This window comes from Heptranchias perlo, chromosome 5 (genome assembly GCF_035084215.1).
Source record: "Heptranchias perlo isolate sHepPer1 chromosome 5, sHepPer1.hap1, whole genome shotgun sequence".
In the NCBI taxonomy this organism is placed as follows: domain Eukaryota; kingdom Metazoa; phylum Chordata; class Chondrichthyes; order Hexanchiformes; family Hexanchidae; genus Heptranchias; species Heptranchias perlo.
Window position 1 is genome coordinate 19,112,755 of NC_090329.1, and position 23,377 is coordinate 19,136,131.

Sequence of the window (23,377 nt, forward strand, 5' to 3'; positions counted from 1 at the left end):
CTATGTACGAGGAACCTTGGGGGCTGTGTTATCTGTTCCTGTCATTGCTTCTTCTTTGCCTGCATTGCGCATCCTATTCAGTTATATTCCTGTCTGTAATCCTAATATTATACAGAGACCCTACAATCTCTACAGCCTCAATCTTCTCACCTTCTGTTTTGAAATTCTATTTCTCTGAGTTATATATTAGCACGGTCACAATCAGGATTCGATGCTGCCTCACTTTGGACTTTTAACTATAGATTTTCAGTTTCAATTTTCCAGATCATAAGAGGATTTTCCAATGGTGGTAAATTACTACTTGTTAAAAAGGCCCAAGAGAAATATGGACTCTCTGTTGAACCAATTCATAAGACATCAACAGATATAATCAATGTTAAATTGGGTAATAGATAAGCAGTTAACAATGTTAAAGCATAATATGGCCAGAGTTAAGTTTAGTGGATATATTTTCCTGTGGTTTTGACGTAGGGCAGTATATCTAAATATGTTTGTTGGAAAAACATACACTACTACAGGACAGATCAATTAACTGATTCAATTCAACTCCATTGTATCTGAAACGCACAGGAACACCCTTCCCTCTGCTGGTGATTATGGGAAAAGTAGAGGCATCCTCTTGCACTTCCTATGATCTGCCTCAGACTACTGCCATTCGGTGACAAGTAAAGAGAGACCTTGCATTTATATTACACCTTTCACATCCTCAGGTGTTTCGCACCCAACAAATTACTTTTGAATTGTGGTCACTGTTGTTATGTAGGCAAACATAGCAGTTATTTTGCACACAGCAAGATCCCACAAACCACAATGAGATTAATGGCCAGCTGATTTGTTTTGGTAGTAAATGTTAGCCAATACATCAGAGGTTCCTGTTCTTCATCGAAAAAGTGCCACAGGATTTTTCTTATCAGGCAGGTGGGATTTCAGTTTGGCATCTCATCTGAAAAATGCAGCACTTCTCTGGAGTGGGACAATGAACCCACGACAACCTTCCGACTATTGAGGCTAGAGTGCTACCCACCGAGCCACAGCCAGCTCTGCACCTGTGTGAGCTCTGAATTTTAAAATAAGGCTTGTGGTGATAGATTTCGTGCTTATGAAGAGAAAAAAAGTGCCCTGGAGCACCATAGCATTAACACATTTGGTGAATTGGATGAACATCTTGTGTAGATTATAATCAGAATATTTAAACTCTATGTTAGGAATAAATGCACAAGGGCATACACCCGTATGTATCCTTAGGTGTGCCTTACCCATTGGACCCAGGAGACAGAACGACTAGACCAACAGAGTTCCATACTCCAATGATACTAATTCACACCCACAATATCATACAATTTTGCTGAGTTGATATCATGAGTGATCATTTGCTTCTTGTTGTCACTCTGGTGAGATGTCCAATAGTTTACATTTATTAGTTACATTAAATTTTTTTTTGAAATAGTTATTCCGCTGCAAATCACGTGATGCACGGTTGCTGTATCACGTATATGGAATATAGAATCTTAATATGTGAGATAACAACCTGACTATGACGACTTTCACACGAGGCGGTGACATAAAAAAAATAAAACATCTGCAAGCTCAGTCACACCAGCAATAGGCACAAGACGGAACCATGGCAACTCCCTCATTGTGACTGTCGCTAAATATTCTGGGGTGAAAAAAGAGCAAAAAAAAAAGCCTTCTCACTCCATAAAGTTAATCCAGGAAAAAATAAAGTTGTCTCCTGGTGCTAGATCTCCTGGTTATGAAGAGGAAAAAAGTGTCCCTAGAGCACCACAGCATTAGCACATTTGGTGGTCTGCACATTCTTGTGCAGATTACAATCAGAATATTTAAACCACGTGTTAGGAAGGTATAACTGGAGTAAATGCACAAGGGCATCCACCCGTTTGTATCCTTAGGTGTGCCTCACCCATGGATCCAGTGGGACAGAATGACTGGACCGACAGAGTTCCATACTCCAACGATACTAATTCACACCCATAAAGTCATACAATTTCAAACAAATAGCACAACTTGCATTTACATGTTGCCTTTGACATAGCAAAACGCCCCGAGATGCTTCACTGAAGCGGAATCAGACAAAAATAGAGAGCGAGCCAAAGACGGAAATATTAGGAGGGGTGACTTAAAGCTTGGGCAAAGAGATGGGTTTTAAAGAGGGTCTTAAATGAGTAGAAGGAGATGGAGAGGTTTACGGAGGGAATTCCAGAGGGTAGGGCCTAGATGGCTGAAAGCACAGTGCTAGTGGTGAGGCGAAAAGAGTGTGGGGACTCACAAGAGGCCAGAGTCAGAGGAACAAAGAGCTCTCGGAGGGCTGGAGGGTTGAAGGAGATTACAGAGATAGGGCCAGGCCATGAAGGGATTTTATCACGAAGGTGAGAATTTTAAGAATGGTGTGTCAGCGAGCACAGGGGTGATGGGTGAATGGGACTTGGTGCAGGATAGGATATAGGCAGGGTAGTTTTGGATGAGCTGAAGTTTATGGAGAGTGGACAGGAGAGCATTAGAATAGTGGAGTCTGGAGGTGACAAAGGCCTGGATGAGAGTTTCAGCAGCAGATGGGTTGAGGCAGGGGTGGAGGCAGGTGAAAGTAGATGGTCTTTGAGATGGAGAGGATATGGAATCAGAAGGCCAACTCGGGGTCAAATCGGACATCAAGGTTGCAAACAGTCTGGTTCAATCTGAGACAGTGGCTGGGGAGGAGGACGGAATCGATGGTGAGGGTATGGAGATTGTGGTGGGGGCTAAAGATGATGGCTTTGGTCTTCCCAATGTTTAATTGGAGGAAATTGCGGATCATGGAAGACTAGATGTCGGATCAGCAATCTGACAACACAGAGGCAGTGGAAGAGTCGAGAGAGGTGGTGGAGAGGTAGAGCTGGGTGTTGTCAGCATACATGTGAAAGCTGACCCCATGTCTGAGGATGATGTCGCCAAGGGACAGCATGTAGATGAGGAAGAGGAGGAGGGCCAAAACCACTACCATCTTCCTTTGTGCTAGGTATGACTCCAGCCACTGGAGAGTTTTCCCTCTAATTCCCATTGACTTCAATTTTACTAGGGCTCCTTTGTGACACACTCGGTCAAATGCTGCCTTGGGCAGTCACTCTCACCTCACCTCTGGAATTCAGCTCTTTAGTCCATGTTTGGACCAAGGCTGTAACGAGGTCTGGAGCCGAGTGGTCCTGGCGGAACCCAAACTGAGCATCGGTGAGCAGGTTATTGGTGAGTAAGTGCCTCTTGATAGCACTGTCGACAACACCTTCCATCACTTTGCTGATGATTGAGAGTAGACTGATGGGGCAGTAATTGGCCGCCTCATCAATCTACCCTGTCAAACCCTTCCATAATTTTAAAGACCTCTATTAGGTCACCCCTCAGCCTTCTCTTTACTGGAGAAAAGAGCCCCAGCCTGTTCAGTCCAAACTTATAGTTATAACCTCTCAGTTCTGCTATCGGTGCCTCTCTATCCTTTTTGTAATATGGAGACCGGAACTGTGCACAGTACTCTAAGTGTGGTCTAACCAAGGTTCTTTATAAGTTTATTCTGTAACGTAAATCAGGGCCACCATAGTCTCCTGGACTACTTTTGATTCCTCAAGGTGTGGTCAGAGAGGAATTTTCCAATTTTTACCCCCTCCCCCCACAATTGGCCTGGGTTTTAGTCTGTTTTTTTGTCCCTCGCAGGAGATTACATGGCTCTGGGTGGAGTGGGGAGTGTATGTATTGTGATGCATAAAGCATTTTTTTATTGTGGATTAGTGTACGATAGCACACCTGCAATACCAATCAGGTACATTGACCACTCTGCTACGTATGATTTTATCAGTTAGGGTTTGGTTGTTGAAGAGGATATATTGGCCATGGTAGGAAGGTTAATGGTTTGTGGCCAGGGTGCACTATCCTACCTGACCTCTATATGCAGCCTTTGACACGGTTGACCACCCCACTTTCTCCAATGTCTCTCCTCTGTTCGTTTCTACTCTTACCTATCCATGGACACTGCTGCAGGAGTTCCTCAGGGCAGTGTCCTACGCCCAACCATCTTCAGCTTCTTCATGAATGACCTTCCCTCCACCATAAGGTCAGAAATGGTGATGTTCGCTGATGATTGCACAGTGTTCAGTTCCGTTTGCAACCCCTCAAATAATGAAGCAGTCCGAGCCTGCATGCAGCAAGACCTGGATAACATCCAGGCTTGGGCTCATAAGTGGCAAGTAACATTCGCGCCAGACAAGTGCCAGGCAATGACCATCTCCAACAAGAGAGAGTCTAACCACCTCCCCTTGACATTCAACGGCATTACCATTGCCGAATCCCCAACCATCAACATCCTGGGGGTCACCATTGACCAGAAACTTAACTGGACCAGCTATATAAATACTGTGGCTACAAGAGCAGGTCAGAGGCTGGGTATTCTGTGGCGAGTGACTCACCTCCTGACTCCCCAAAGCCTTTCCACCATCTACAGGGAACAAGTCAGGAGTGTGATGGAATACTCTCCACTTGCCTGGATGAGTGCAGCTCCAACAACACTCAAGAAGCTTGACACCATCCAGGACAAAGCAGCCCACTTGATTGGCACCCCATCCACCACCCTAAACATTCACTCCCTTCACCACCGGAACACAGTGGCTGCAGTGTGTACCATCCACAGGATGCACTGCAGCAACTCGCCAAGGCTTCTTCGACAGCACCTCCCAAACCTGCGACCTCTACCACCTAGAAGGACAAGAGCAGCAGGCACATGGGAACAACACCACCTGCACGTTCCCCTCCAAGTCACACACCATCCCGACTTAGAAATATATCGCCGTTCCTTCATCGTCGCTGGGTCAAAATCCTGGAACTCCCTTCCTAACAGCACTGTGGGAGAACCTGCACCGCACAGACTGCAGCGGTCCAAGAAGGCGGCTAATCACCACCTTCTCAAGGGCAATTAGGGATGGGCAATAAATGCCGACCTCGCCAGTGACGCCCACATCCCATGAACGAATTAAAAAAAAGACATACAGATGTTTCCACTTGTGGGGCAGTCCAAAATTAGGGGTCATAAATATAAGATAGTCACTAATAAATCCAATGAAGAATTCAGGAGAAACTTCTTTACCCAGAGAATGGTGAGAATGTGGAACTCACTACCACAAGGTTTAGTTGAGGCGAATAGCATAGATTTATTTAAGGGGAAGCTAGATAAGTACATGGGGGAGAAAGGAATAGAAGGATATGCTGATAGGGTTAGATGAAGAAGGGTAGCAGGAGGCTCAAGTATAGCATAAACACTGGTATAGATCTAGTTGGGCCGAATGGCCTGTTTCTATGCTGTAAATTTTATGTAATTCTATGTGCCTCTATCCTGGAAAACCAGGGCTGGAGTATCAAATATCAATCAATAAAGAGGAAGTTTCCAATATGAGCTCCTGGTGGGAGTGCGAAGTTTGAAAAATTGCCCTTTAAATCTCTACTCAAGGGACCATAGAAAATTTCTTTTCAACTTTGAATAACATCTGAACAGATATAATTCCAGTTTTCACACTGCGACTGCAACATTATTGCTGGGAATTTCCACAGGGGAGGGGGGTGGGGGGGTTCTCCCACCATAACCGCAGCAGACACCCCAGATAGACGCATTATCACCAAAGTTACGGCGGCTGATCCAGAGAACCACCAGGGAAATTCTCAGCATATGATAAGATCCGTGTGGCCTCCCTTTCCTAAAAAAAAAACACATTTCACGCCCACTGTATATTCCTCAAAACATTCTAGAAGAGCAGACTTTAGTGCACAGATAACTAAACTTTCCCTCTGGAATTCATGCAATCCTAGTTTGTGCTCCATGGATGTAAAGAAAGACTTGCATTTCTATGTGCCTTTCACGCCCTCAGGACATCCCAAAGCGCTTTACAGCCAATGAAATACTTTTTGAAGTGTAGTCACTGTTGTAGTGTAACGCAGCAACCAATTTGTGCACAGCAAGATCCCACAAGCAGAAATGAGATGATGACCAGACAATCTGCTTTTAGTGATGTTGGTTGAAGGATAAATATTGGCTCGGACATCAGGGAGATCTCCTCTGCTCTTCTTCAAAATAGTGCAGTGGGATCTTTTACCTCCACCTGAGAGGGCAGACGTTTAACATCTAATCCAAGTTTAATGTCTTATCCGAAAGACGGCAGCTCCCAGACAGTGCAGCACCCCCTCAGTACTGCACTGGAGTGTCAGCTTAGATTCTGTGCTCAAATCTCTTTCGTGAACCCACAACCTTCTAACTTAGAGGTGAGAGTGCTACCCACTGAGCTATGCCTAACACGGGTGATATTGAATCAGCCGCCCAGGATCTCACTCAATTTTCATTTCTATTGACTTCAATGAAAATCGGGAGAGATGTTTAACGAGCAGCTGAATCGATATTACCCGTTAAACACTATTGCTACTAAAAGTAAATAATGATTGTGAATAGATAAGAAAAGCTGGTAGAAACATGACCTGTATCCAGGAGGTTGTTATTAAAATCGGATAACATTGCAACCACCACAATATAAAATACTGCCAAATTTGTGAAGATTAAAAATATCTTTGTTGCAATAAAAAAAATCTTAATAATTTAAAGAATTCAATTATTATTCTTCTTTAAAGTGGGAACAGAACTGAAATATCAAATGCACCATCCTCTTCTTTGCAAACTTTATACTGCTTGGTTATTCTGTTTAAGGTATAAAGCGAATGGCTCCTTGGGAAACAGATAGAAAGGGAATAGTAGTGATGATGTGAATTTGTGTGTTTGAATATAATGTCTGTCTCCCTTTGTAAGATTTTGGCTTCTGGCTTAGCACATTAATTAATAGGTCAGAGAGTATAGCGTCAGAAGCTTTATTACTCTGTTAAGAAATACAAGGTTTAGCAGTGTTCGTGTCCCGTGCCCTATTTTATATTCATCCATCAATCATAGTAAATGCACAAGTGGTACAAATCTGCATACTTACATGTAGCAAGCCCACTGGATGGAACCTTGGATGCCTTAAGCTTGCACTTTGGTGGAATGTCAGCCTAGATTTTGTGCTCAATCCCTGGAGTGACAATGTGTTTTTTATTCGTTCATGGGATGTGGCGCCGCTGGCAAGGCCAGCATTTATTGCCCATCCCTAATTGCCCTTGAGAAGGTGGTGGTGAGCCGCCTTCTTAAATCGCCGCAGTCTGTGTGGTTAAGGTTCTCCCACAGTCCTGTTAAGTCAGGAGTTCCAGGATTTTGACCCAGCAACGATGAAGGAACGGCGATATATTTCCAAGTCGGGATTGTGTGTGACTTGGAGGGGAACATGCAGATGGTGGTGTTCCTGCTGCTCTTGTCCTTCTGGTGGTAGAGGTCGCGGGAGGTGCTGTCAAAGAAGCCTTGGTGAGTTGCTGCAGTGCATCCTGTGGATGGTACACACTGCAGCCATGGTGCGCCGGTGGTGAAGGGAGTGAATGTTTAGAGTGGTGGATGGGGTGCCAATCAAGTGGGCTGCTTTGTCCTGGATGGTGTTGAGCTTCTTGAGTGTTGTCGGAGCTGCACTCATCCAGGCAAGTGGAGAGTATTCCATCACACTCCTGACTTGTGCCTTGTAGATGGTGGAAAGGTTTTGGGGAGTCAGGAGGTAAGTCACTCGCCACAGACGACCCAGTCTCTGACCTGCTGTTGTAACCACAGTATTTATGTGGCTGGTCTAATTAAGTTTCTGGTCAATGGTGACCCCCAGGATGTTAATGGTGGGGGATTCGGCGATGGTAATGCTGTTGAATGTCAAGGGGAGGTGGTTAGACTCTCTCTTGTTGGAGATGGTCATTGCCTGGCATTTGTCTGGCGCGAATGTTACTTGCCACTTATGAGCCCAAGCCTGGATGTTGTCCAGGTCTTGTTGCATGCGGGCTCGGACTGCTTCATTATCTGAGGGTTGCGAATGGAACTGAACACTGTGCAATCATCAGCAAACATCCCCATTTCTGACCTTATGACGGAGGGAAGGTCATTGATGAAGCAGCTGAAGATGGTTGGGCCTAGGACACTGCCCTGAGGAACTCCTGCAGCAATGCCCTGGGGCTGAGATGATTGGCCTCCAACAACCACTACCATCTTCCTTTGTGCTAGGTATGATTCCAGCCACTGGAGTGTTTTCCCCTGATTCCCATTGACTTCAATTTTACTAGGGCTCCTTGGTGCCACACTCGGTCAAATGCTGCCTTGATGTCAAGGGCAGTCACTCTCACCTCACCTCTGGAATTCAGCTCTTTTGTCCATGTTTGGGCCAAGGCTGTAACGAGGTCTGGAGCCGAGTGGTCCTGGCGGAACCCAAATTGAGCATCGGTGAGCAGGTTATTGGTGAGTAAGTGCCGCTTGATAGCACTGTCGACAACACCTTCCATCACTTTGCTGATGATTGAGAGTAGACTGATGGGGCAGTAATTGGCCGAATTGGAGGTTTCCAGCAGGCAAAACTTTGCACTGAGATTGCCTACATGTACGGCTCCATGTGTGGTGTATAATATTCCGGGAAGTCAATTACTGCCTTGCATCCGCAAGCAATCTATTTTACCCACTGTTCCGTTCTATTTATGTTACGTTACAGACCACACAGATATATAAACCCACTTTACTGCAGACTGTTAGTATTCAATATAAACAAATTAAAAACTCTTGGTGCTATAAATAATGTAACTTTGTGTTATTACTACATTACTACAGTGATTACACCAAAAGTACTTTATTGGTAGTAAAGTGCTTTGGGGCATCCTGAGGTCATGAAAGGTGCTATGTAAATGCAAGACTTTCCTTTTTTTCTTTTATTAGACTGTGAATTAGTTGGAGCTCTAGTGTAATTTAAATAAACCCAGAGGTCCTTAGCCTTGTGTGTGATTCTTAGTTTACATATTTTTATAGTTTATATTTAGTTCACTAATATTCTTTAGGGAAGGAATTCTGCCATCCTTACCTGGTCCGGCCTATAAGTGCTGCCAGTCCTGCGCCAACGTGGTTGACTCTTAACTACCCTCTAAAGTGGCCTAGCATGCCATTCAGTTGTATCAAAGCTTGGGCAATTAGGGATGGGCAATGTAATGCCGGCTTTGCCAGAGACTCCAACAGCGAATGAATAAAATATAAATACTTTCCCGTCATTGCAGGAATATCACGATAGGGTAGAGATCTGTCTCGGCTGGTAACGCTGATTGGGCGGTATCGCATCAAACGCCTGTTATACGCAACACCCGATATCCAGATCCATTGAAGCCAACGTGGCGGAGGGGAAACAGGCGGCCGGTGCCGCATCACCCGTTCTGCGCTGCTGACAAGTCGAATTTCCACCCAAGTGCTTTCTTTCCCTTGCGCATCCTCGATCCCTCCTCCCCACCATTGACCACCTTGCCTTCAGCCGCCTAGGCCCTAAGCTCTGGAATTTCCTCCCTTAACCTCTCCACCTCTCTCTCCTCCTTTAAGATGCTCCTTAAAACCTATCCCTTTGACCAAGCTTTTGGTCACCTGTCCTAATATCTCCTTACGTGGCTCGGTGTCAAATTCTGTCTGATAACGCTCCTGTGAAGTGCCTTGAGATGTTTTACTAAGTTAAAGGCACGATATAAATGCAAGTTATACATACATTATCATGTAGAAAGATAATCTGTGCTTATAAAATCCTTACTAGAATCATAGCTTAAAAGGTATTTGTCAGAGCATGAATTACAAGAGATCGCTTGAGAATGATGCTGTTATCCAGTGTACATGATAGGCCTCTTAAGTAATCTCGTTGCCTTGAGGAATTACAATGCGCATCAATAATATAAATTGCAAATGTGAATGATAGCAGTCAAGTTGCTTCATTGAGTAAGCTAACAAGCATGGGTTTAATCCGATTAGGCTTCGAAAACTTGTTTGCCAATGAGAGTCATCTATTGAGACATTTTGTGTGAAGGAGGGGCATCCTGAGATGTGGTCACCAGGGATCTGATCCTGTCAAAGGTTACGGGGTCAGGGGGAAGTTTCCCTGCCACCAGGGACATGTTTGAGGAACCCACATGATGCCTGGGGGGGCTGCCGGTTTCCCCCCTGCCCAAAAACAACATAGGAACATAGGAACAGGAGTAGGCCATTCAACTCCCTGAGCCAGTTCTGCCGTTCAATTAGATCACAGCTGATCTGTATCTAAACTCCATCGACTTGCCTTGGTTCCTTAACACTTAATACCCTTGCCTAACAAAAATCTATCAATCACAGATTTAAAATTAACAATTGAGCTAGCATCAACTGCCGTTTGTGCAAGAGAGTTCCAAACTTATACCACACTTTGCGTGTCAAAGTGTTTCCTAAATTCACTCCTGAAAGTCCTGGCTCTAATTTTTAGGCTATGTCCCCTAGTTCTAAACTCCCCAACCAGCAGAAATAGTTTATTTCGATCTACCCTATCGGTTCCCCTTAATATCTTGAAAACTTCAATCAAATCACCCCTTAATCTTCTAAATTCCAGGGAATACAACTCTAGTTTGTGTAATCTCTCCTCGTAATTGAACCTGTGGAGTCCAGGTATTATCCTAGTAAACCTAAGTTGCACTCCCTCCAAGACCAATATATCCTTCCTAAGGTGCGGTGCCCAGAACTGAACATAGTACTCCAGATGTTGGTCTAACCAGGGCTTTGTACAGCTGTAGCATAACCTCTTCCCCCTTCTATTCTAATCCTCTAGATAAAAGGCCAGCATTCCGTTAGCCTTTTTGATTATTTTCTTTACCTGAACATGACATTTTAATGATCTATGTACTTGGACCCCTATGTCTCTTTGGGTCTCCAATGTTATGAGATTTTCACCATTTGGAAATTACTCTGATCTATCCTTTTTAGGTCCATGACCTCACACTTGCCTATATTGAAATCGATTGGCCACAGTTTTGCCCATTTACTTAATCTATTAATATCTCTCTGTAATTTTATGCTTCCATCTACATTGTTTACAATGCTGTCTCTCTTTGTGTCATCGGCAAACTTGGATATGTGGGGCTCTATCCCGTCATCTAAGTCGTTAATAAATACAATGAATAGTTGAGGCCCCAACACAGATCCCTGTGGGACACCACTAGTCACATCCTGCCAATTTGAGTACCTGCCCATTATCCCTACTCTCTGTCTCCTGCCGCTCAGCCAATTTCCTAACCAGGTCAATAATTTGTCCTCAATTTCATGAGCTTCAACTTTAGCTAACAGTCTCTCATGAGGGACTTTATCGAATGCATTCTGGAAGTCTATATAAACAACATCCATAGACATTCCCCTGTCACCTCTTCAATAAATTCAATCAGGCTCGTCAGGCATGACCTAACCTTTACAAATCCATGCTGGCTCTCTCTGATCAGCTGAAAATTTTCAAGGTGTTCAGTCACCTTATCCTTAATTATAGACTCTAGTAATTTCCTGACAACAGATGTTAGACTTACTGGTCTATAATTCCCCGGTTTCCCTCTCTCACCTTTCTTAAATAGCGGAGTGAATTGTGCAATTTTCCAATCTAAAGGATCGGTTTCTGAATCGAGAGAACTTTAGAAAATTATAGTTAGGGCATCTGCAATGTTCCCATCTACTTCCTTTAAAATCCTGGGATGGAAACCATCTGGTCCTCAGGATTTATCACTCTTTAGTGCCATTATTTTCTTCATTACTGTTAATTTGCTTACGTTAATTATGGTGCATCCCATCCCTGATTCTAAATGAGTTTCCTTGGGGTGTCCAGCATGCTATCCAACCACCCCCTCCAAGGCCAATATATCCTTCCTGAGATGCAGTGCCTAGAACTGAAAGCAACACTCTAAATGGGGTCTAACCTGAGCTTTCTATATGTAACATAGCACTGGAGGAGGATGGTGGGCTCGACCGTGTTATAGGCTGCAGAGAGATTAAGAAGGACGAGGAGGGATAGTGCACCACAGTTCCAGTCTTGGAGGATGTATTGTGACTTTGTTGAGTGCTGTGATAGGCAAAAGCCTGATCAGAGAGGTTGTTCAGCTTCTTGTTAGAAGAATTAGTCAGTATAGCATTATCTACATTTGATGGGAATCCATTTCATATATCTACTACTCTGTGGGGGGAGGGGGGGAAATCTTCTAATCTATAGCATTGCTTGATTTCAATAACCCACTTTTGATCACATTATCCACATCTGTCACCATATTAGTGACCTGAATCATGACACTCTCAATCTTTTCTGAAATGCAAACAATCCCAGTTCTGTCAATCTGTCCTCATAACTCACTGAGTACTGGTTTCATACCCTATAAACCCTTTCATTTGCTTGCAACCTCCTCCAGTTTTTCTGTTATGTTGTTGTGCTTGTCCTTTCATCTCTGCAAAAATATCGTCACCACAATTTCAATACTTTATTTTAGTAATCTTCTCTGTTTGTAAGTGTTCTTTAATGTAGAAATTGTTTAAATAAAATAGTTTGGGCCACTGTACTCGATAGAGATAGTTTTATTGACCTACTTAAACATAAATGCTATTATCAACTACAAGCAATGCTTAACACACAATACTACTAACTATTACAAGCAATAACATAAGACACTACTTCTAAATTACAACCAATAATTGAAACATATAACATAAGACATAAGACATAGGTTTTAAACCGTACATCCTCAATAGCTGTGCCCCGGCCTCCTATCAGCACTGACGTAAACTGGCAAGAAGACGTAGGGAAAGGAGAAAAGTGAATGAAGATTTTACAGTGTGTACAGGATTCCTTTCTTCCCACTATGTGAGAAGCCCAACAAGCGAGGAATCACTGCTGGATCTAGTAATGGGAAATGAACCAGAACAGATAAGAGAAGTAAGCGTAGGGGAACATCTAGGCAATAGTGATCATAACATAACAAGTTTTAAAATAATGATTGAGAAAGACATAAGTAAGACAAAGACCAAAGTAATAGATGGAAAAAAAGTTAATTTTGAGGGGATGAGAATGGAACTAGGGAAGGTAAACTGGAAAAAAGAATTGACAGACAAAGAAATAGAACAGCAGTGGGTAATATTTAAAATGGTGATCAATAGAGTTCAGGAGAAATATATTCCTCTAAAAAGAAAGAACAAACTAGCCAATAATGAAACACCATGAATGAATAAAGAGATAAGGGTAGAATTGAAACTAAAGAAAAAGGCATACACTAAGTACATAGACAATAAAGGAAAGGATGACAATAGGGAATATGGAGAGGTCAGGAAAGAAGTCAAAAGAACAATTAGGAAAGCAAAGAGTAACTTTGAGATTAAATTATCAAGGAATATAAAAAGAAATAGTAAAGTATTCTACAGAAACATAAATAACAAAAGAAAAATCAGGATTGGATTGGTCCACTAAGGGATACACAAAATAAACTCACAGGTAACAACAGCGAAATGGCAGAAATATTGAATAGTTACTTTGCCTCCGTATTTATCAGGGAGACTAACAAGGTGGGCAGGACATTAGAAGAAGAGATTGAAATCAATGTTGAGTCCAGAAGGTTGTAAAGTGCCTAAGCGAAAGATGAGGTTTTTCCGTTGAGCTTCATTGGAAAAGTGTAAGAGGCCGAGGACAGAGAGGTCAGAGTAGGAGTGGGACGGGGAATTAAAATGGCAAACGACCAGCAGGTCAGGGTCACGCTTGCGGACAGAGCGGGGGGTGCTCAGCAAAGTGATCGTCCAGTCTGCGTTTGTCCCCAATGTAGAGGAGACAGGATGCGGACAGCTGGTGCTGGTAATGGTTCTGCTGCTGCCATTTACAGCTACTCCTCTTCAATCTTTTGTTTCTTAACCTGTCCCATAACCACCCTCCTTGCCTTGCACCATCATCCCTTTTGTCATTTAATTAGTTCTGCCCTCCACCCTATCACAGACCTTCCCTTTTGTTCTTTCCTTCCCTCCCCTCCCTCCCCCCCTTTTCCTGGCTCTGTACTTGCTCAAAAACTTTAACTCTTTTAACATCTTCCAGTTCTGACGAAAGGTCTTCGACTTGAAACGTTAACTCTGTTTCGTTCTCCACAGATGCTGTCAGACTTGCTGAGCTTCGCCAGCATTTTCTGTGGCTATAAATATAAGATAGTCATTAATAAATCCATTAGGGAATTCAGGAGAAACTTCTTCACCCAGAGAGTGGTGAGAATGTGGAACTCTCTACCACAAGGAGGAGTTGAAGCAAATAACATGGATGCTTTAAGGGGAAGCTAGATAAACACATGAGGGAAAAAGGAATAGAAGGATGTGCAGATAGGGTGAGATGAAGAGGGGAGGAGGCTTGTGTGGAGCATAAAAACCAGCAGAATGCCCTGTTTCTGTGCTCTAAATTCTATGTAAACTTTAAGTTTGGGGGCTGCTGAAGGATAAACTATTTTATGGAGGGGAGGGACACATTTCTCCATCCTCCCCCCCCCCAACTGCACTTCTCTGTTGTAAACATATCCATTCAGTAGGTGCACTCGGATATAGTCAATCGTACCTAGCTCGCTTGGAAAAGCACCAATGACAAGGAGCTCTGCTGCTCCTGTAAACTAACGCGCGGACAAATGTTGCCTGGTACCAGGACGCAGCAACAGAGGGAAGCTGGCGCAGACAGTGACCTAATTTCACCTCACAACTAAGTAATGAGCATACTACGCAACAATAATGAGCATACTACGCATACTACAGCATAAAATGTGCTGACAGCACTATTTGCATAGCCATTAGGGTCTAGAGCCTGGAACATGCCACTGCTCTTGAAGTTGAATGCTACAATGACTGTACCTTCCTTCACGAGCATAATTCATATTTGATCCCAACACTTAATGTTTCTGTAGGTTTATTAAGCAGATGTTCCATGTCACAGGTCTTCTTATTAAACCAAATGTGGGGACAATATGCACCGGACCGATCAATAAATGAATGCACTGCGTGTAACTGTAGCCCCAATTTATGCTCATGTGTTTCCTGTTTCTGCGGTAGCTCCACATCTGGTAAGTTCCAGTCATTTTCTGCAAGTTTAAGCGGCTTCCATGCCAGTTGGGTTTTAAATTTTTGCACTGTGATTAATGGTGCTGAAACATAGCATTAATCATGCTGCGAAAATTGACTTGTTAGTGCCTCGTAATTGAGTTAAAAAAAAGATAATTGTGGCACAAAGTACACCAACAATTTTTATTTGCATTGACACCAACACTAACAATGTGCCACAGTGTAGGTTATCTGTGCAAAAAAATAAAATCAGGTGCAATGCAAGTGTAATGGCTCAGATAGATTGGAAACATTATAAAGTTCAGCACTGTATAGCAAAGTAGTGTTGCAAAAATACTTTGGGGATTGCAGGAAATGATGCATTCCAAAATGGCTGAGAGTCATTTCAAACACAACCTCTGGAAATAGATGTCAATTATGCCATTAACCTCTGGAAATTCATGTTCATTACTCCACTCACCTAGATAAGAATGCTAGGTAATGAGGTGTGAACATTGGCCATTAAGCATACAAAGCTGTAGTCTGCCGTCCACACTGGGGCGAAGGAGTCAATTAAAAATAGTTGTGGTTAGCTCCAGGATGTCTCGAAGCTGAGGAGCTCTGGACCTTGGGATACAGCTAACAGTAAGAACCATGACAATGGAAATGTCTAATTGAAAGCCTACAGCAGAGCCTGAATTATACGTGCAGATTCAACCTCTGAAACTTATATATATAAATGCAGATTCCACTTATGTAGGTGTCCGCCTTAGCATTCTTGCTTCTTGAGTCAGAAGGTCGTGGGTTCAAGCCAGACTCCAGAGACCTGAGCATAAAATCCAGGGTGACACTCCCAGTGCAGTTCTGAGGGAGTGCTGCATTGTTGAAGAAGCCGTCTAACAGATGAGACATAAACTAAGTCTACCCTCTCAGGTGGATGTAAAAGATCCCATGGTACTATTTTGAAGAGCAGGGGAGTTCTACCCTGTCTCCTGGCCAATATTTATCCCTCCACCAACATCACTGAAAAAACAGATTATCTGATCATTATCACATTGCTGTTTGTATGACCTTGCTGTGCACAAATTAGCTACTGTAGTTTCTACATTACAACAGTGACTACATTTCAAAAGTACTTCATTGGCTGTAAAGCACTTTGGGGCGTCCTCAGGTTGTGAAAGGCGCTATATAAATGTAAGCCTTTCTTTTCTCTGCTCATTCAATTCTGAACTCAGTCTCCATCCTCTCTCCCAATCTCTCCTCATCCTCATTCTTATTTTGCGCTCTCTCTCTCTGGAAATAATAGAAGAATGTTTACTACTATCAGATGTAATGAGATGTAACTCTTGTATAGAGTAGATTGCCTGATCTGCCATTACTGTGCACAAAATGCAAATCCTTTTGTGTTTTAGTTGTTTGATTTAAGCATTCCCCTGCTGAGTAGAACCTGCAGAGAACTGTTATGTGTTTAGTCGAGTGTGATTCTGCTATGGCGTAGGTTCCCTGTAGAGAATGCTAACCTGTTTCAGTGTTGGTTAAAAAACGGTTTCTGTTTTACTCATCCTAGCCCAGGATTTCATTTCAACTTGGAAAGGGGAGGGGATGCAGCTATACCTCAGAACTGACCTCAGACCTGGGGGAGTGCTGCACTGTCAGAGGTGTCGTCTTTTGGATGAAATGTTAAACTGAGGCCCCATCTGCCCTCTCGGGTGGATGTTAAAGATCCCATGGCACTATTTCGAAGAAGAGCAGGGGAGTTCTCCCCCAGTGTCCTGGCCAATATTTATCCCTCAACCAACCTCACTGAAAAACAGATGGTCATTATCTCATTGTTGTTTGTGGGATCTTGCTGTGCATAAATTGGCTGCCGGCTTTCCTACATTACAACAGTGATCACACTTCAAAAGTACTTCATTGGCTGTGAAACGCTTTGGGATGTCATGAGGTCGTGAGAGACACTATAGAAATGCAAACTCTTTCTTTCTTTACCTTCTGATGGTTGGGCTGTGTGGATTTGGGATACCCTTGTCCTAGTATAGAAGCAATGAAGCTAGCCAATGGACCATTTAATAAAATAAAACCTAGCTGTTTCTCTACAAACCAGCACTAACTCTGCTTCTATTACAGACTATTACCAATTATGTCTGGGATGGAAGTATTACCATTTCTATTTCAGTTACAGATCATAACCCCCCAGTTCCATTATAAATTACTATCAAGGCTCCACGATGGTTTGTCTGATTAAGACAGTCAAGTTGCTAAGCCATATAGATCTGAGAGGTCTTCTACAATTACCATCAGTGTCCTTGAGTTGGGGAGGCAAAGGGGCAAAGGTCACATGGTTTCCCATTCTAGATCACTATTCAGCAACTACCCATATGGAAGTGCACATGAATGGATGTTGGCTGCAAACTCTATCAAGCTTGGCTGTGATGCTTCTTGTTATCACATAGTCCACTGACACTCACTGTATATGATGTGGAGATGCCGGTGATGGACTGGGGTATACAAATGTAAGGAATCTTACAACACCAGGTTATAGTCCAACAGTTTTATTTGAAAATCACAAGCTTTCGGAGGCTTTCTCCTTCGTCAGGTGAGTGACTGACACAATTGATGTCTGTGGACTCATAACATAAGGAGACAGTGCCTTCAGGGAAGGGGAGGGAACTGGCAGAAAAATTATTTTTTGAAAAAATAAATTAATATCTCTGCATCTGTTACAGACTGTTATCTCTAATTCTACTGCAGCCTCTATCTCTAGTTCTGTTACAAACTGTTATCTCTATATCTATCACAGCCTCTATCTCTAGTTCTGTTACAGACTGTTACCCCTATATCCATCACAGCCTCTATCTCTAGTTCTGTTACAGACTGTTATCTCTATATCCATCACAGCCTCTATCTCTAGTTCTGTTATCGACCGTTATCTCTATATCTATTGTAGCCTCTATCTCTATTTCTGTTACAGACTGTTATCTCTAATTCTACTGCAGTCTCTATTTCTAGTTCTGTTTCAGACTGTTATCTCTATATCTATCGTAGCCTCTATCTCTATTTCTGTTATAGACCGTTATCTCTATATCTATTGTAGCCTCTATCTCTATTTCTGTTACAGACTGTTATCTCTAATTCTACTGCAGTCTCTATTTCTAGTTCTGTTACAGACTGTTATCTCTATATCTATCACAGCCTCTATCTCTAGTTCTGTTACAGACTGTTATCTCTATATCTATCGTAGCCTCTATCTCTATTTCTGTTACAGACCGTTATCTCTATTTCTATCACAGCCTCTATCTCTAGTTCTGTTTCAGACTGTTATCCCTATATCTATCGTAGCCTCTATCTCTAGTTCTGTTTCAGACCGTTATCTCTATTTCTATCACAGCCTCTATCTCTAGTTCTGTTTCAGACTGTTATCCCTATATCTATCGTAGCCTCTATCTCTAGTTCTGTTTCAGACTGTTATCCCTATATCTATCGTAGCCTCTATCTCTAGTTCTGTTTCAGACTGTTATCTCTATTTCTATCACAGCCTCTATCTCTAGTTCTGTTTCAGACTGTTATCTCTATTTCTATCACAGCCTCTATCTCTAGTTCTGTTTCAGACTGTTATCCCTATATCTATCGTAGCCTCTATCTCTAGTTCTGTTTCAGACTGTTATCTCTATTTCTATCACAGCCTCTATCTCTAGTTCTGTTTCAGACTGTTATCCCTATATCTATCGTAGCCTCTATCTCTAGTTCTGTTTCAGACTGTTATCTCTATTTCTATCACAGCCTCTATCTCTAGTTCTGTTTCAGACTGTTATCCCTATATCTATCGTAGCCTCTATCTCTAGTTCTGTTTCAGACTGTTATCTCTATTTCTATCACAGCTCTCTATCTCTAGTTCTGTTACAGACTGTTATCTCTATTTCTATCACAGCCTCTATCTCTAGTTCTGTTTCAGACTGTTATCTCTATTTCTATCACAGCCTCTATCTCTAGTTCTGTTTCAGATTGTTATCCCTATATCTATCGTAGCCTCTATCTCTCGTTCTGTTTCAGACTGTTATCTCTATTTCTATCACAGCTCTCTATCTCTACTTCTGTGCTAGCAATGTCCCACCAGCAGCAATGGTCAGGTAATCTGTTATTTTTTGCATTTTAATGGAACCTTGGGCCCATTAATTATCACTACAGCAGAATCCAAACTACTTTCTTAAACATTTTGAGAAACATTGAAATATTTTACAGTGCAACAACATAAAACATTACCATAAAGCCGGAAGATAGGAGACTGTCAACCATAGCTTATGTCAGAGGGCTTTTTTGTCGCATAAAGGGTGATCCCGTGATCCAGTTCTCCTGGTGGGGAACGATGCTCACAGGAATCGATGCTTATGGGACTCAAAGGCTTAGGATGAGTCCAACTGTTGGGAACAGATGGGAGCAAGGGGGCTATGCAAGGAAGCAGGGCAATGCTCTCCCCACTGCTCATAGCGTTGGACTGAACGCGATTTGCTTGCTATAAGCAGTGGGCAGTAAATCGTGAGAGAACATATTGCTGAAATTTTAACTACAGAAGATTCCTTTTAATTAAAAATGCTTCTTCGTTTTCTTTCCAGAGTATAAGAGAACTTATTAGCCTCTCCTCACTATTTGAACCTCGTTGTAAACGAGCTTGTAAATGGCAGATATTTGTAACGTTTACCCGAGCTATAAGAATTCTGACCCTGTGAAACGTCCAATGTAAAAAGGTCTGTGATGAAAGGCGATTTCCTTCTCTTTCTCTCTAGCCTGAGCAGTGTGGACGACGACGACAACAACAACAACAACAACAACTCGCATTTATATCACACCTTTAATGTAGTAAAAGGTCTCAAGGCACTTCACAGCAGCGATTATCAAACAAAAATTGACACCGAGACACATAAAGAGATATTAGGACAGGTGACCAAAAGCTTGGTCAAAGGGGTAGGTTTTAAGGAGGAGAGGCGGAGAGATTTAGGGAGGGAATTCGAGAACTTAGGGCCCTGTACAGTTTAATGCCTGTTGAAGTTTCCAGGTGACAGCAGTCTGTGAACTCATTGCATGATATCATTTGGTATCAATCCATCTCAATCGAATTGAGAGCCAGCATATAAATCATGTCTTTTAAAAAATTATAATTACAGTTATTGGTACAAATAGGATGGTGGGTGTTGAATTAATCTTGGAGCACTGCCATGTGCCAATTACATTGCAAGTATAAGGAGTGAATTCACAATCACACACTCCCAGTGGGGAAGCAAACTCACAGGAAGTACAGACCAGAGTAAGGCTGCAACACCCTTACAGTGACATGGTTTCCTCTGATTGCTAGTTCTAGCAAAATTGTCAATGTGTTCTTTTAGAATAGGTGAGAAGTTTGAAGAATAAAAAAAAGCTATTAGGCTCAACAGGCCCATTCCAATTCATTGACCAACTCCACTTAACCCCCCTTCTTACAACATCACTAAAAAACAGATTATCTGGTCATTTATCTCATCCCAACGTTTGTGGGACCTTGCTGTGCACAAATTGGCTGCCGCATTTCCTACATTACAACAATGTCTACACTTCAAAAGTACTTCAATGGTCATAAAGCACGTTGGGACATCCTGAGGTTGTGAAAGGTGCTATATAAATGCAAGTTCTTTCTTTCTTTCTTGCCATGACCCTCAATCTCTTTCTCCAGAAATACATCAAATTGTTTCTTGAGCCCATTGGTACTGTCCACTTCAATGATTGTCCCTGGTAACTTATTCCACAACTCTATTAAAATAAAATAAAGCTCTGCCTGACTTCCCTCTTTATTGGTCTAGTCCCGTCATTATACTTAAAACTATCAATAAATGACCGTGCAGAGTCCTGTTTTCTAATGAAAATGAGCCCAATGCTTTCCTCATAACACAAATTCCTGATACCTGGGGTCATCCTTGTTACCCACCTCCATTACTATTAGAGCATTAATGTATTTCCTACAAGTAGGTGATCAAGAATTGCCCACAGTATTCCAAAATATGGCCAATGTGGGAGGAAGGAAGGTGAAATTCCCTCTTTAAAAGGGTACAGAATGCTCCAGGCATCATGAGAGTGGGGCAGGCTTGATGGACTAGCTGTTCTTTTCCTGCCCCTCATCATAATTTTAATTTTCATGTAAGGAAGAAAGCACTTTACAGCCAATGAAGTACTTTTGAAGTGAAGTCACTGTTGGAAATGCAGCAGCCAATTTGAGCACAGCAAGATCCCACAAACTGCAGTGAGATAATGGCCAGATAATCTATTTTAGTGATGTTGGTTGAGGGTTAAATATTGGCCAGGACAACAGGGAGAACTCATCAGCTCTTTGTCAAAATCATGCCACAGGATATTTTACATCCACCTGAGATGGGGTCTTAGTTTAAGATCTTATCTGAAAGATGGCATCACTGACAATGCAGCAATCCCTCAGTACTGTACTTAAATGGTGACCTGGATTTTGTTCTCAAGTCTTTGGAGTGGGGCTTGAGCCCCCAACTTTCTGATTTAGAGACAAGATTGCTACCAACTGAGCCATTGCCAACACTTTATATAGGCCTTCAATATACATTTGGTAAGCACATGTGTCTGTGATCTACAGTCAGTTCCAAAACGGGGCCATGCAAATAACAAACAGGAAAGTCAATCAGAAGTAAACGTTCAGCACTTTATAACCCAGAGAGATTGGATATGCGTCGGGAAATCTTGTGTTAATTTTTTTTTGTAGGAAACAGCTGGCAAATCATAAGCTCCACCATCTTTTGGTGATGGATGAAAGATAAATACAGATACAGCCTCAAGCCACCCAGCTAATGCCTTCCAGCATCAGCAAACAGGTTTTAGCTAGGATTTTTCCTGGTACTTAAATAATTTAAGTATATTCAGTGATTTGTTATGCTTCTTCAGTAGCACTAATTGAGAATTGCTAGATGCTGCAATTTTTTATTTTAACTCTTTCTTTGCATTGGGGCTGATGAAACCTTCTGAGATTCTCAAAAGCCCTAAAACAAAGACTGAAGCAGCAAATGGTTCAGTTGACCAGGGCAACGTCGCCCGACGTAGACCTGAACTGTCCAGATCATGACAGTCCCAGTCTGTGCCGAGTTGACTGATCTCAGTTGGATCAGCAGTAGAGGTGCTTCAGTAACCCATGACTAGGGGTGGGGGACGGGGGGGGTGGGTGGGGAGTGGAATTCCTCTGTTGCACATTACATGTACATGGAGGTTGGATGAGGAAAGGATCCGTGGTGACGCCCACAATGTTTGAATTTCTTGCTGATAATCACTGTGTAGGCTCAAGCATGACAAATGACCGCTTGGCCAAGGTAACAAGGGATGATCAGTGCCTATGCAACCGTACCCCAACTTGATGAATGGAGAAGCACAACTGAACATAAAATTACCAATGACTTCAGGTGAAGGGTCAAAGCCCATAGTGCAGGACAGTAGCAAGAATGAGAAAAGTGAAAGACTTGCATTTATATAGTGCCTTTCATGGCCTCTGGATATCCCAAAGCGCTCTACAGCCAATTAAGTACTTTTTAAAGTGTAGTCACTGTTGTAATGTAAGAAATGCGGCAGCCAATCTCCACACAGCAAAGTCCCACAAGCAGCAATGAAATAATAACCAGATAATTGGTTTTAGTAAGAAACATAAGAAATAGGAGCAGGAGTAGGCCATTGCTGCAGGAGTTCCTCAGGGCAGTGTCCTAGGCCCAACCATCTTCAGCTGCTTCATCAATGACCTTCCCTCCATCATAAGGTCAGAAATGGGGATGTTCGCTGATGATTGCACAGTGTTCAGTTCCATTCACAACCCCTTAAATAATGAAGCAGTCCAAGCCTGCATGCAGCAAGACCTGGACAACATCCAGGTTTGGGCTCATAAGTGGCAAGTAACATTCGCGCCAGACAAATGCCAGGCAATGACCATCTCCAACAAGAGAGAGTCTAACCACCTCCCCTTGACATTCAACGGCATTACCATCACCGAATCCCCCACCATCAACATCCTGGGGGTCACCATTGACCAGAAACTTAACTGGACAAGCCATATAAAAACTGTGGCTACAAGAGCAGGTCAGAGGCTAGATAATCTGCAGCGAGTGACTCACCTCCTGACTCCCCAAAGCCTTTCCACCATCTACAAGGCACAAGTCAGGAGTGTGATGGAATACTCTCCACTTGCCTGGATGAGTGCAGCTCCAACAACACTCAAGAAGCTCGACACCATCCAAGATAAAGCAGCCCGCTTGATTGGCACCCCATCCACCACTCTAAACATTCACTCCCTTCACCACCGGCGCACCATGGCTCCAGTGTGTACCATCCACAGGATGCACTGCAGCAACTCACCAAGGCTTCTTCGACAGCACCTCCCAA